We start from the raw sequence: 15,535 nt of genomic DNA, 5'->3' as shown, positions 1-15,535 counted from the left end.
TCTACAGGATTTGGACCAACTCCGATGTCCCATCAGCCCAGCCAGTGTGAGCAAGGGTCCTTAACGCTGGCAGCTGTCATCCAACCCACCTGGAGGGTGCCAGCTTGGGGGAGGTGATTCCGAGGGCAAGCCTGTGCTCCTTGGAGAGCGTTCCAGGGACCATCAGGGTTTTCGCAGTTCCCCTCCTGAAGCCGCAGACAGTGCTGTGATGCTGGGAGGGGGGTGCCAAAGTCTGACCCCTCTCCCCTCCCCCTCCCAGCCAGTGCAGCGACCAGCGGCCTCAGAGGACCTGGGAGAGGTCTGGAAAGCAGCATTCCGATGGGCCGGGAGGGGAGCAGAGAGGCCAGGTTGTGCGGGATCCTATGGCCCAGACCCACCCTTGCCCATGTGCGTCCTCCAGAGGGGCTCAGAGGCCCATCTAGAGGAAAAGCGGACAAGAGCAGGACTGGGAAGGGAAAATCACCTCCGACACAATATAAAGCAATATCAAGTACAACATAAAACAATATCAAGTATGAAAGCTTAAGACTACAGTGCAACCAGAATAAAAACTCACAGCAATGCAGAGAATTAAAATATAGATTTGAAGCAGCAGAGCTAAAAGACTAGAGTGCTAAAATGCTGGGAAAATAAAACGTTCTTCACCTAGTGCTGAAAGGAGCACAATGTACAACAATTTAAGATTTGACTCAAGAGGCAGCATCAGGTTAAGAACAGAAGCACAGCTGTTCTGCAGTGGGGGCTGGGGGGGTTGTATATCCTTTCTGGGTTTCAGTCAGAGTGGACCAGTACTCTAAAGAAGCCATCCGAGGTGCTGAACCCTTCCCCCCAAGTACAGCCAGCACCTTGGATAGCTCTTTTCTTCTCGCTGATCTGACGGAAACGCAGCTTGGATTCACAGCCCCACTCAGATCGCGGCCACCAGCCTCCACTGGTGAGGCGTCCTTCCCACAGCCCGGTGGCACAAATCATGACAAATCATGCTTGATTGCTGCTGACCCATCACACGCTCACACTTTCCCTCTGCCTCCTGGACCCATTGCTCCCCATTGACAGATGAGGAGGCTGGAATGCCTGGAACCAGCACACCATTTCTCTCCTTCAAACGGCACCCTCCCAACACCAAACTCTTCCTCCTGTCCTTTGAGCGCTCACCACCTTCCTCCATCCTCTCTCTAGGTGTCTGTCAATGGGGAGCACCTGCTAGGATACAAGCACCGCATTCAGCCCGGCTACATCCGGTATTTGGACGTCACTGGGGATGTCCAGTTGAACTGCGTCGACTTTGCTGAGCCTAGCTTGAGTTCCATGTTTTGCTTCTTATACCCACAGTTAAAAGTTGCCTATATATATATATATATATATATATATATATGGCTTTTCCTAACATACAATGTGGACTGAAGGTAGCCATTTGTCCATCAAATTTTAGCATGAGCTATTGGCGGAGAGAGACCTCTCCTTGGTGTATATACCACCGTCGAGGGGATTGTCCTGGATTGCCTTGCTGGGAGGGGTCTGGGGAACACCATAATGTGGTCGCCCCCGTCCTTCTTTTGAAATGTTTCCTTTGTTTCTTTGAACAGGTCTCAGGAAAATAAAGAGGAATAAAGAGAAGAAGGCAGCATTGAGGAAGAAAGCATGAAATGAAAACCAATTTTCACTACTCAAGGAATTGTACATTGCTGCACATACGCTACTTACAATAAAGGAAAATGAAACGTAATGGTTGTGGCGTAAATATTGCTGACTAGCAATATTGTGTGTGGATTTTGAAGAGTTTGAGCTTTTCTAGATGAGGCATTTGTTGCGCGCTTCTCATTCCCTACTCACGGTGGTTTATGGGTTCTCAATGTGACCCTTCCATTTCGATTCTGTTTGTAAACAGCACTTTTTGTGAGTTTTTTTAGAGCAGGGAAAATGGGATACTACTTCTAATGGTGACAGAAAGTGCAATTGCCCCCCACACACACATACACACAATTGAGGCCATGACAGCTGAAACCTTAGTAGACCTCAGGCTACTCAAGGTGAGGGAGTCTGTGTCTTGTTCTAGGCTGGAAGATCTACATGTCTGGAAGCTGACCTGCCTCAGCTGAGACTATTACACCAGATTATTCAAACATGTCTGTAAGCCCTCTTGAAGACCTACAGGCCAGAAAGGCAGGATATAAATCTGTCCAATTAAATAAGGAAGACTGGGGCGTTTTCTCCACAAGGCACTTATCATGCCCTCATCATTCCCTACTCATGGCTGTTGACAGGTTCTTTAGACAACATTGTGACCCTGTGTCTAACCAGCACTTTCGGCGTGTTATTTTAGAGCAGGAAAAATTCAGCATTTAATCATGAAAATGACAAAAAAGCCCAATTTCCTCTTGTGTATTTGCGCTATTCTGCTATACCACAGTGCCATCTAGAGGTTATGCAGTGAAAAAGCAGGGAAGGAAATGCTCCTTGTGTAGTGCTCAGATCCCAATTCTCCCACAAAAGGGAAACTAGATGTAGCGGATTGTTAAAGAAATATCCAAGGCAGGTTAGGTTGAACAGTCAGAAAGCTATTAAAGCACATCACGGTGATGGGAGAGACAGAAGAAACTGTCTCTCTCTAAAAAATGAAAACAGGATGCATTTATACAGACTAAAATTTGGAGAACAAAGAAAACACATCCGCAGGCTCAGAAACCAATTAGTACTCAGCACAGTCTTATCAGCACAGCAGCCTTCTTATCTTTAGGGATGAGTTACTTTGGTGGATAGGAATTCCTGCTTATGAGCAAGTTACAATTACCTTTTCATGGTCAGACACAGGCACACACTCTCGATCCCATCAGGCACCTCACAACTGCCCCCTTTGAGCCTATCAGCCTCACTGTCTATGCTGGTATTGTTATCAGTTGTTCAATCTCTTTATTTCTCCCTTTCTCTTCTTTTCACATTTCTCTTTGCATTCTCTTGACCATCTGGTGCAGTTCAGCTTTATGTATAGTTTTAGTAAGGAATTTGATACAACATTTAATCAAAGCAATGATCACGTGGAACAAAACAATACAAACAACCATTATGCTTATTGCATAGCATACGTTGCAAAGTGGCTGTTTGTGGTGGAGGTGGGTAATCGGGTTTAATCATTTTAGTCTGATTTAGTGGGATTTGGATCATTGAGATGCTTCTATGGGCATGGACCGGCACATGGCTGGAGATCTAGCAGCTGGATACATTTACGGCTATTTGAATCTGGTTCACCACTTACAGGAGAGGGTCCGCTGCTTTCAGGCCACAGAAGATGCTAAGCAGCGGCAGGGTGCAGGTGGGCCACATCATGAGAACGTGCCTCTGGGGGATGCTGAGACAATTCCTTCTTCACCAACAGGCGCTGGGCTCGCTGCTAGGCTTATGCGCACCTGGCCAGCAAGTGCTTGCTCACTACTGGTCCTTTAGAGGGGGCTATTTTGTAATCCAGAGGAGGCCAAAGTGCCAACAGTCTAAGAAGATCTCACACGACAGCAGGAGAAAGGGCAACAAGCCATTACCACGGTGGCAACCAGAGATGTTCTTCTCTTTCCGGCTCCAAAATGACTCAAAGGGCTGATGAACTCCGTGTCAAGGCACATCCAGCATTGTCTGGTTCTGCGGCCCGTCTTCTCCAGAGGGCAAGACTTTCTTGCAGTGGGATGTGGGGATCCAGGTAGGCTGTCCTTGCTGCTTCACGGCAGCATGGATGGTCAACAGCACCTGATGAGGCCTTTTTCAGTGAGACTTCTTTTCAGGAAGACTTCTTCTGATGGACTTCGACGTAAACGCAATCTCTAGGCTACAGGTTGTGACATGGTATCGTAGGAATGTCTGGAAGCACTTTTTAGCCTGTGAATGGAAAGCCTTCCCACACTTCATTAATGCTTGGCAATAGTTCAACACATTCTCATCACTTAAGCACAAGTTAGTAAGATGTTCTTTAATAGGTGCTGAAGAAGGGAGTCTCATGAGCTCCTTTATGAGGATCTCATGGGCACTGAGCACAGTTTGTCAGTGTGAAGTGGCATGTATGTTTACCAGGGCCAAAGGTAGAGCATCTGGCCATTTCAGTCTAGTTCTAGCCCAGATTTTGGCGAATTTGTTCTTCAAGCCACCATTCTTTTCTTTTCTTTTTCTACCAGCCCTGCTGGCTGGGGATGGTACGGACACTGGAAATGCTGTTGCATTTGCAGAGCTTCGTACACACACCTAGTAGTACATATTTACAAGAACAACATTTCTTCATCTGAGTGAAATCTATTTGTATGTTAAAAGAAAGCTTACACGACTCTTAACCCTCGGTTCAGTCACTCTGGTTTCCAGGGGAGTGACGGGGTGCCGTACTTCGGGGCTGGTTATCTGAGCAGGAGGCGCACCTTCTTTCTCTCAGACAAGAACAGATAACAGGCTAATTCACCTAATATTTTACACAGCAAGTCTCATTAAGGTAGAAAACTGTCAGAAAGTACACACACTGCTGGCCCCCCTTCACCAAGGCCTTTCCATTTTGGCAGCAAAATAAGTTTTCTCACAGGACAGAAAGAAGCATTCCTTATCAGTTAGAAGGTATACAGTGTGAAGAGCAATTACGGTGCATGGTTTTAGCTTCTGTTAGTAGCAAAAAGCATGGCTCTCACTGTATGTGAATACAGCTATAAGAACAAACCCTAACTCATGAAAATTGCCAACTTTCTAGCAAATCAGCGAACTTGTGCTGGTGATTGCTGTGTTGTTACTGCATATGATTCTGGGCAAATTCCCACCTGGCTGCTTGACATTTGTCTGAAACCTAGTCTAATACACCCTCCCCTTGAATTCTCACAGATTCTATATGAGCCCCTCAGGTCAGAAGGTGTCCAATATACTACTGGGGAAGAGCAGAGGGAATTTCCAAGTAGCACAAGAAAGAGTGAAGTGGCCAAAGCCAAAAGGACACTCAGCTGTGGATGTGTCTGGCGGTGAAAAGGAAGTCCGATGCTGTAAAGAACAATATTGTTTAGGAACCTGGAATGTCAGATCAATGAATCAAGGTAAGCTGCAGGTGGTCAAACATGAGATGGCAAGATTGAACATCGACATCTTGGGAATCAGCAAACTAAAATGGACAAGCATGGGCGAATTTAATTCAGGTGACCATCATATCTACTACTGTGGGCAAGAATCCCTTAGAAGAAATGGAGTAGCACTCATAGTCAACAAAAGGGTGGGAAAAGCAGTACTGGGGTACAATCTTAAAAATGATAGAATGGTCTCAGTATGAATCCGAGGCAAACCATTCAACATCACAGTAATTCAAGTCTATGCCCCAACCACTGATGCCGAAGAAGCTGAGGTTGATCGGTTCTATGAAGACCTACAACACCTTCTAGAACTAACACCAAAAAAAGATGTCCTCTTCATCACAGGGGATTGGAATGCTAAAGTAGGAAGTCAAGAAATCACCGGGATAACAGGCAAGCATGGCCTTGGTGTACAAAAGGAAGCAGGACAAAAGCTAATAGAGTTTTGCCAAGAGAACACTCTGATCATAGCAAACACTCTCTTCCAACAGCACAAGAGGTGACTCTATGCATGGACATCACCAGATGGTCAATATCGAAATCAGAATGATTATGTCCTTTGCAGCCAAAGATGGAGAAGCTCTATACAGTCAGTAAAAACAAGACCTGGAGCTGACTGTGGCTCAGATCATGAGATTCTTGTGGCAAAATTTCAGCTTAAATTGAAGAACGTAGGGAAAACCACTAAACCATTCAGGTATGACCTCAATCATATCCCTTATGAATATACAGTGGAGGTGAGGAATAGATTTAAGGGATTAGACCTGATGGACAGAGTGCCTGAGGAACTATGGATGGAGGTCCGTAACATTGTTCAGGAGGCGGCAACTCAATCCATCCCAAAGAAAAAGAAATGCAAGAAAGCAAAGTGGCTGTCTGATGAGGCTTTACAAGTAGCTGAGGAAAGAAGGGAAGTGAAAAGCAAGGGAGAAAGGGGAAGATATATCCAACTGAATGCAGAGTTCCAGAGAATAGCAAGGAGAGACAAGAAGGCCTTCTTAAATGAACAATGCAAAGAAATCGAGGAAAACAATAGAACGGGAAAGACTAGAGATCTTTTCAAGAAAATCGGAGATATCAAGGGAACATTTTGTGCAAAGACGGGCAAGATAAAGGACAAAGAAGGCAGGGACCTAACAGAAGCAGATGAGATTAAGAAGAGGTTGAAAGAATACACAAAAGAACTATATGGGAAAGATCTGAATGTCCCTGATAGCCATGATAGTGCGGTCACTGAACTTGAGCCAGACGTCCTAGAGAGTGAAGTCAAGTGGGCCTTAGGAAGCATTACTAACAACAAAGCTAGCGGAGATGACAGTATTCCAGCTGAGCTATTTAAAATCCTAAAAGATGATGCTGTTAAAGTGCTGCACTCAATATGCCAACAAATTTGGAACACTCAACAGTGGCCACAGAACTGGAAAAGGTCAGTTTACATTCCAATTCCAAAGAAAGGCAACGCCAAAGAGTGTTCAAACTACCATACCATTGCACTCATTTCACATGCCAGCAAGGTGATGCTCAAAATCCTACAAGCTAGGCTTCAGCAGTATGCGAACCGAGAACTACCGGAAGTACAAGCTGGGTTCCAAAGAGGCAGAGGAACTAGAGATCAAATCGCCAACATTCGCTGCATCATGGAGAAAGCAAGAAAATTCCAGAAAAACATCTATTTCTGCTTCATTGACTACGCTAAAGCCTTTGATTGTGTGGATCACAACAAACTGTGGCAAATTCTTAAAGTGATGGGAGTACCAGACCACCTTACCTGTCTCCTGAGAAACCTGTATGAGGGACAAGAAGCAACAGTAAGAACCAGACATGAAACAACCGATTGGTTCAAAACTGGGAAAGGAGTATGCCAAGGCTGCATATTGTCACCCTGCTTATTTAACTTATATGCAGAGTACATCATGAGAAACGCCGGGTTGGATGAATCACAGGTCAGAATTAAGATTGCCGGGAGAATTATCAACAACCTCAGATACACAGACGATACCACCCTAATGGCAGAAAGCAAAGAGGATCTCAAGAGCCTCTTGTTGAGGGTGAAAGTGGAGAGTGCAAAAGCTGGTTTGAACCTCAACATTAAAAAAACTACGATCATGGTATCTGGCCCCATCACTTCCTGACATATAGAAGGGGAAGAAATGGCAGCAGTGACAGATTTTATTTTCTTGGGCTCCAAGATCACCGCAGACGGTGACTGTAGCCATGAAAATAAAAGACGCTTGCTCCTTGGGAGGAAAGCTATGGCAAACCTAGACAGCATAGTAAGAAGCAGGGACATCACCTTGCCGACAAAGGTCCGTATAATCAAAGCTATGGTTTTCCCAGTACTAATGTACTACTGCTGAGAGCTGGTACTATAAGCTGGTGAGATCTAGACTATAAGGAAGGCTGAGCGCCGAAGAATGGGTGCTTTCGAACTGCAGTGCTGGAGAAGACTCTTACGAGTCCCCTGGACTGCAAGGAGGTCAAATCAGTCCATACTAAAGGAAATCAACCCTGACTGCTCATTGGAAGGACATATACTGGAGCTGAAGCTCAAATATTTTGGCCACCTAATGCAAAGAGAAAACTCACTGGAAAAGACCCCGATGCTGGGAAAGATTGAAGGCAAAAGGAGAAGGGGACGGCAGAGGATGAGATGGCTAGATAGCATCACCAATGCAATGAATATGAACTTGAGCACACTCCGGGAGATAGCGGAGGACAGGAAGGCCTGGCGTGCTCTGGTCCATGGGGTCACGAAGAGTCGGACACGACACGACTGAACAACAAGGCAAGACAGCCTGGCCTCTAACGAGGCGTGGGAGCAAGAAGCTGAAGCGTTAGCCATTAAACTGATGCGCTGAGGTCAGAAGAATTGCCCAAAGACTGCCAAGGTGTGCAACATCATCACCTCACCTGACTGGGATGAAATCCCAAAGAAATGGAAACTGAAGATGAAGACCTAGGAGATAAAGCGGAGGAACAAGATGAAGGTGAAGAATCAGTGCCCCCGGGGCACAGACTAGTCCCCTCTTAGAGTAGAAAGTGAGCCAGAGGATGGTCCCAAGGCAGAATGAAGCAGAGAGACCACATTGAAGATCTCTGTCAAGGTAACAGTGTTTAACTTCTAACTGTTCTAGAATTTCATAGAGCCTGTAGCTACTGATCATCAGCTATATGATTTCTGAAGTGTGTAACCATTACGCTTTTGCTGTGGGATTCCCTGCAATGAAGGAATCTCATTGATTTGAGTGTCCAGTGTTGGACTGCCTGAGCGTGTACGTTAACAGCTCGAGAAACCAGACAACACATGTTCCTGGTCAAGCCAAAACGTTACTACCAGGCTCCTGCAAGCTGCAACAAATTGTGTAAGCTGAGAGACCCAACCTGATTGAGAAGAAAAAGATATCGTAGTAGCTGTCTTCAAAAGACAGTGCGACCTGCATAGCTGGCTGGCCGATGCTGTTAAGAGATGTTACAACTGCAAATTAAGACTGTTTTCCTGTTTAAGACCCCAGAGGAAAAAAGCTGACCTGATTCATTTGTCGCCCCTGACAAAGCAAGAATCCAGTTGCTGTTTACCTCATTGTGTCCTGTTTCGAACTTGGGATTTACAAATACAAACAAACTGTGATGCTTTACTTTAAAGTCCTGCAAATCACGACGCCGGAGTTTGGCACTGTGTTTCTGTGTGCCAGGTTGAGGGAGAAGAAGGGTGTGTGTGTCATGTTGTAAATCCCTAGCTAGCCTACTTAGTGATAGATAGCCCCAAAAGTCCCCCCCCACGCAAGCCTCAGTTTCCTTAGTCCTTGTTTGCTTAAGTTCATTATGGTTGCAGTTTCCTTGCTAGGAAGCCTCTGAGCACGTGAAGATAAGTCAAAGGGCCAATAGTGGGGCCTAGCACATTCCATACTAAGGAGTGAATCAAGATGTGCATGGGAAGTGAAGGTTGTTTGTCTTAAAGCTGCAGGTGGCTGTGCTGAGAACCAAGTGCTTTTAGTCTATGCTGGGAATGAACGCTAGGGGGCACTTGCTGCTGTTATGCTGCCTCATTGCTAACATGTATGGTATAAAACTCATTGTACCCCATGGCTCTGGGTTCAGAGAAGCTGTCTGATCCAGTCACTGGGTATGCCTGTGTGCTGTAAGTTACTCAATAAAGTACTCCTTGTAAGTAAACCTGGTAAATAGACCTCCTTCCTCGGGGGTCTCTCCAAGGTACCCTGATTGCCAAAGAGGCCGCCTGGCCAGCAGCTTGTGTGCTGCCGATGCATTTTGGGAGATTTCTCTTCGACCAGGGCAATTAAATTCTCCAAAGCTTCCAAATGACCCTTGGGACTCTTTGCTTCTGACTCACTATTGGGTCTCCCCCTGATGGAGGCAAACCTCTCAAAACGCATCAGTACATCAGTACATTGGGAATGAAATCTTGCGGCTGCCTGTTTTGTCGCTGTCGACTTTTACACTGTCTTTTTTCCTTTCCTTTCCTTTCCTTTCCTTTCCTTTTGCTGTGTTTTCCAAGCAACTGGAACCCAGCTGGGATTCAGATCAGTTCAGGGGCCACAGCCCTTTCTCGCTTTCCCTCAGGACCCCGTGGAAGGCTTCTTCTTGCTTCTTGCTGCTCAGTCACACACTCCCTGTTGTCCCATTGGTGGGGAAACCTGACCAGCAGGACTAGTTCACTGTTCCTCCCCCAGAGGTGTCATCCAGAGTAATGCCACAGGTTGACACTCCTTGATCAGCCCGTAAGGCTTAAGCCTATGCGTGTTTAGACAAAGGCCTACAACAACCAGCATCCCCAGCCACCCTAGGATTTGCAGGCCTTTTTTCTGTCTAAACCTACAAAGGCTGTGCCCTTAGTTACTGAGGAAAATGTACCGTCTACATCTATTCAGATGCATTTCATGCTCGATTGAAATAGCAACCCTGAAAGGGGTGGATTACAGACCCAGCAGGGATAACTAAATCCATTTCACCCACCTTCACTGTCGAAAGCAAGTTGCAGTTCACCAAGTCGTTGATATGCTAAAAGAGAGAGGAAAGAAAAGAGGGTGTTACAAGATTATTGGGTTGTTTGGAATGGGCCCGCCTGTCACAATGGCTTTGTGAAACTTGGCAGCCAGTGACAGGCACATTGGGCTTCATGTATCTTAAGAGCTGGAACTCACTTCACAGCTTTTGGAATGTCACAGGGAACGTCAGCACATGAGAGGGGCAGAGAAACAGCTGTTGCAGTTTGAATTTGGAAACACGGGGAGGGAGTGATCCAGGACTGATTTTTGTAAGTGGTTTGAAAGAAGGAATCATGGCATTTATTTTTATTATTCATATGTCACTTTTCAGCCAAGATTAGCTTCCAAGGCAGCTTACAATTCAAAAGGACAGAGAGTGGGAAGCCAGGAGTAATAGAACCAAGTCATCTAGCCCCAGCCTGAAGAGGGGCATTGGAGTTTCCCCTTCTACCTAACACAGTGGTCAGGAAAGGTCCTCAGCTTGAAAGAGTGGGGAGAGGGTAGTTTTGTTTTTCCCAGATGGAACCCTATTGGGCCAATGCATTACATAAAGGGCTTTTCTATGTGAATGTTTTAACCTGCACCTTTACTGAGGCTTCTGCGTCTGGATTTTTTGCGGGATTAAGATCAGCTCTTTTATGCATGGTTTTCTCCACGGATTTTCTTTCTGTCACTTTCTATATGTTCTGTTATGCAACCACTAGGTGGTGTGGTGGTATAGCAGAATTGCATAATTACATGAGATTTCTATGGTGTTATAGAGGCCATTCAGAAAAAATCCCACACTTTGCTTGTTAGGAAAAAAAAAGTGATAATGGTTGCAAAGCATGGGAGAGGCCCTGGGGGATGACGACATCATGTAAAGGACCCGCAAACTACCATGAGTGAGCAATCATGAGCGCACAATAAAAGCCTCATGTAGGAAGGCTCAAAAGTAGTGTCCTAATGCTAGGTGGTGTGCCCCTGGAGGGACACACCTCCTTGGCACACCCCTCAAGCGTGAACACTTGCCACAGTGATGTAACTATCCTGTTCTATTAGAAATATGATTTTTGGTAAGATATCCAGACAAAAATTCATATGTGTTTCTGCTAATAAACTATTTCTGCTAATAAATTTCTCCTCCATTGCCCAGTAACAGATACGGAAGGCGCACACTTTTTCGTTGGCCCTGGGCTGGAACATTGGTTCAGACCATCACACTGACCCACAAGGGGGGACCAGAGTTCTTTCCCAGGAGTGGCCAGTGAGCAACGTATTTTGAACTGGAATGAGAGTGATAGCTAAAGGAGAGGTCTACTTGAGCCTATTAAGGATATATTATATTATATTATTAATGACATTGCATTACATTACATTATATATGTAGAATAGGTGTATTTGAGGCTATTGTCCATGACAGGCAGAAGTGCACTCCTCCCCAGAAGTGCACTCCTCGCCTGACAATCTCTGAAAGTGGCGTTGGGCAGGAATGACGTGTTGCCACTTGCGAATTGGCCTCATCTTTCTGCTCTTCACACCTTTACAAAAGGTGCCAGGACTTGCTTCACAGACCGGATTGCACCGTTCTTCCTGACTGAAGGACAGCTGCACCCTTAGGCAAGCGGAGGTGGTTGTACAGACAGGCATGTTACCCGGGGGAGCAAGCAGCCCTTCTGCTACTGCCGCTGCGCCGCTTGCTCTCCCAAGCCTCCGTCAGCAGCCACAGTTGTATTATGCACGTATGCGCTCTTGAAATATGGCAGCCACATAAGAACAAATAAGCTGACACCAAATGCGTTTCCCTAGGGCAGCCGCACCACGGTATTTTACAAGCCCGGGGTTTTAAAGCCTCTGTTTGTTCAGTCATGTTTTTTTTTAAATAAAAAATGAGCAAGCCAGAAAAAATGAGAGCTGGAGTACCCATTTCAAGCCCATGTGAGGCCAGCACAGAGGTAGGAAAACAGGACAAAAGTAACATTTTAATCCATTTGTCAAGGCGTAGTTGAATAATCCAGTTTAGGACTCATGCGCTGCAGTCCCCTCCATGTTTACTCAGAAGCATGTCTCTCTACTTTCAGGGGACTCAGTCCTAAAGACGTATGAACAGGAAGAAAGCTGAGTTTCTGGGCAGAGACTCCAGAGCTCAACAGGTAGAGAGACTGTGGTCTGTGTGACTGCATGCCCCCTTGTCATGGCCTCTTATACAAGCATGCCTCTCAAAGATTTCTTGCCCATCTCCTGCCCTTTCTTCTCCCCTTCTTCTAGCACACTTAACTCGTACCCTGTCCCAAACTGCCAGTCCTTTCATCCTTCCCTCCTGTTGCTTTTACATGCACTTCTTCCTATCACAGCTTCCCTGTCCTATCCCCTTCCGCTTTCTTCCGAATTTCTCCAATATTATTGTCCTCTCTAACCGACTCCTGCTGCCACACCGGCCTATGCCACCTCGGCCATGGCACAGCGTGGACTGGTCAGGCACAGAGGCACAGGGCAGTCTGCAGCACCGAGACCCAACACAACTTGGCTGAGACCCACTGGTGGGTCCTGGCCCACAGTTTCAGCAACACTGCATTATACCCTCACAGAGGTCATGCAAAGCGTATAAACATTACCAAACATCAGCAAACAGTTATGTAATGCATTTCTTCATGCAAACAGATACCTTTGCATATTTTGAAACATTTGCATAAGCTGCACATCATCTTCCTTTTGATAATTATTTTATTTACGATTTCAAATGTATGCCCTACCTTTTAAACATTGTTAAAAATGAGCCCCATCACAAGTCTTTGTGTGTGAGAGCCTTAATTTGCAGCACGGGCTTTATTTGCACAGATTCGGGGTATGAGAGTTCAGAAACTGGGACACTCGACCACAGGCTCCAGTTCATGCCAAAGTCCCTGCCAAGGGCAGAGGCAATGTTCAGACTTACCCAGAATGCCGATCTCCAAGCCCTGCAGAGCAGCCCGAATGGGCCCGTAGATTTCCGAGCCCAGGGTAAAGTCTGCCTGGATCACCTCGGTGCTCCGGCCATGCTGCTGCTCTGGGAAGCAAAGGCAGATAGAGGGTCCGTTTATGAACAGGGTCCACTTATGAAACAGGCAGCAGGTCTGTTAGAAACGGGACACTTCCGCCACCTCGGCCGACCTCACAGCTCCGACTGCTGGCACAGAGTTTCTGCATTTCCGTCAAGAAGCTTAGAGTCGTTTGGAAACGCCTGTTATTGCAAACCATAAGGAAGCAGGAAGGCAGGCGCTGCTTGGGCTCCCCCAAAGAGTAATACACAGCCATTCCCCCCCCCCATATATGTACCATTGTATTCATATTGTTTTCATATGCATAACTATATTGTTCCAACAACAAGCTATTTTAAATACATCACTAACACCCGCTACGTTCATTGTGTGTTCATATTGTTGCAACATTATGTTACTCTTACCTGGCCTGTTGACAGTTGTGTGCTTGTTTGCTTATATCTTATCGAACGTGGATAGGGAGACATGTTTCTCCCTCTCCCATAATACTAGAATCCAAAGGGGTCATCCCCTATGGGATTCGCTACCACAAGTCGCAGTGACGGCCACCAGTTTGGATAGCTTTAAAAGGGCATTGGATAAGTTCCCGGAGGAGAAGCCTATCAATGGTTGCTAGTCCTGATGGCCATATGCTACCTCCAGCATCAGAGGCAGTGTGCCTATGTACACCAGTTGCTGGGGAACATGGGTGGGAGGGCGCTTTCTTACACATCTCACACCGGAAAGCAGGGAATGCAGGCAGGATCAGGGCCATTTCTGCTAACACCAGTGCAGTTGGATCTGCAGGGCTTGGAGACTGGTTGAAAGGTCTCTGACTCCAACCACTACCAGGAAATAATAGAAATCAAAGAGCTGGAAGGGAATTTGAATGTTACCTAGACTAATCCCTTGCTCAGTGCAGCATCTCTGACAGATGGCTGTCCAGCCATTGCTTAAAAAACTCTGGTGAAGGAGAACCCCAAACCTCTGGAGACAGTCTGTTCCCCTGTCAAACACCGTTTACTGTTAGGATGTTTGCCAAAGTCTGCTTTGATTGCTGCTAGGAATGTGCATCAGTTTTGGATGACACCTGAAGCCCAAGCAGAATTGGGCCACTTAAGTCTGGTTCTGTTGCTTCCTGAGTCAAAGCAGGCTTCCCTCCAGAGGCAACAGGATGAAACCCACTCCAGAACGAGGCTTGGTTAATGACTCGTGTTAGGGAGTTGCAGGACACGTGGTGACTTTTTGGTTCTTCTTTGGTCTCCTTGGTTGGGGAAATTGTGGCTTAAACTTTCATTTCTCTAAAATGACTGAGCAGGGGGAAGGGGAGGGAGGGAGTGCGGCTGAGTGACATTTTACCCGGGGCTCCAATCACTATGCTTTGGGAGAGGGCAAGGATGGAACCTTGAATGGCCATTCTTCCAACACCACCAGGCTTCACTATGAAAAAAGCCTTTAACTGGTTTTCAAGCATCCTACTGTCCTAGCCCCTGCACCCATCGGTCTGAAACTTTGCAGGTTTTGTGCCGGGGACACCTCTACGATGAGTACCACTTACATACACATTGAGTGATTGATTTAATTTTTCCCTCACCTTTCTATCAAGAAAAATGGCACTCAAAAAACATTCAAGATATATACTGTATCCAACCAAATTTGTAACTCTCTTTTAATAATAGAGAACCCTTATTTGGTATCTCCATGTGCCAGAAACTGCTGTAAAGACAAATAACAGCTTCACCAGCATGGCCTTGAGTAGCATCTAGCAATCATGCCGGATTGGGTTCAACACCTCTCTGTTACGAGGCATCAGCATAGGCAGCGTTGTCCAGGGAAGCGTGTTTAAAATGTGTCTGTATCGTTGTTGCCACTGCTTCTGCTCTGAAAGCTCGGTGCCTGCAGCACATTACCATTTGAGGCCTCCATCCAGGCTGACAAAGGGCCATTCAGGAGTACTCACTGGTTGCTCAGCCAGCTATGTAGCTGCTCAGCCGCTGTCCAACTTACATTTCACCATCTTATCAACAAGGATATCATGGGGAAACTCCAAAATGATTTGTTGAAGTACACAGAGTCCTATCACCTTTGTAACCTTGTTATTAAAAAATAGAGAGATGGTTTGTCTGGCATCTACATGAAAGAGGATTTCTTCCTACCAGAAACCCCTCCCACGAACAGATAACAGCTTCACCAGTATGGTCTTGAGTAGCACCTAGCTGTCATGCTGGATTGGTTTCAACACCTCTCTGTTACGAGGCATCAATGCAGGCAGCGCTGTTTAAAGCATGTTTAAAATGTGTCTGTATCGTTGCTGCTACAGCTTCTGGTCTGAAAGCTCTGTGCCTGCAGCACATTATCGGGGCCCACAAAAGCCTTTCCCAACATTCCCCCTCTCCCACCCTCCCCCTGCCACTTTAAGCAATCCTGTTGCTCATGCTGAGAAAAGCGCACAGAAGAC

At 46.2% G+C, this 15,535-nt stretch overlaps 1 protein-coding gene across 22 annotated transcripts in view; it reads right to left on the bottom strand.

Moving 5' to 3' along the window:
* Positions 1 to 15,535, bottom strand: part of LOC146337616 (very-long-chain 3-oxoacyl-CoA reductase-like) — a 106,611-nt gene that overhangs the window by 57,746 nt on the left and 33,330 nt on the right. For 6 of the 22 annotated variants that reach the window (XR_014785021.1, XR_014785026.1, XR_014785031.1 and 3 more), the window contains 2 exons: positions 12,996 to 13,106; positions 7,131 to 10,094 (listed from right to left, as the gene is read on the bottom strand). The exons of 1 other annotated variant lie outside the window; for it this stretch is intronic. The gene's annotated coding sequence lies outside the window, so the exon portion shown is untranslated. Of the gene's footprint in view, positions 1 to 7,127; positions 10,095 to 12,995; positions 13,107 to 15,535 lie in introns of those variants that run through there. 15 more of the 22 variants (XR_014785020.1, XR_014785022.1, XR_014785024.1 and 12 more) reach the window with 4 other exon arrangements.

Source organism: Heloderma suspectum, chromosome 10, assembly GCF_057233095.1.
Source record: "Heloderma suspectum isolate Gila_16-S chromosome 10, 16-S_ref, whole genome shotgun sequence".
Classification (NCBI taxonomy): Eukaryota; Metazoa; Chordata; class Lepidosauria; order Squamata; family Helodermatidae; genus Heloderma; species Heloderma suspectum.
This window is presented reverse-complemented; position numbering and strand designations above follow the sequence as displayed.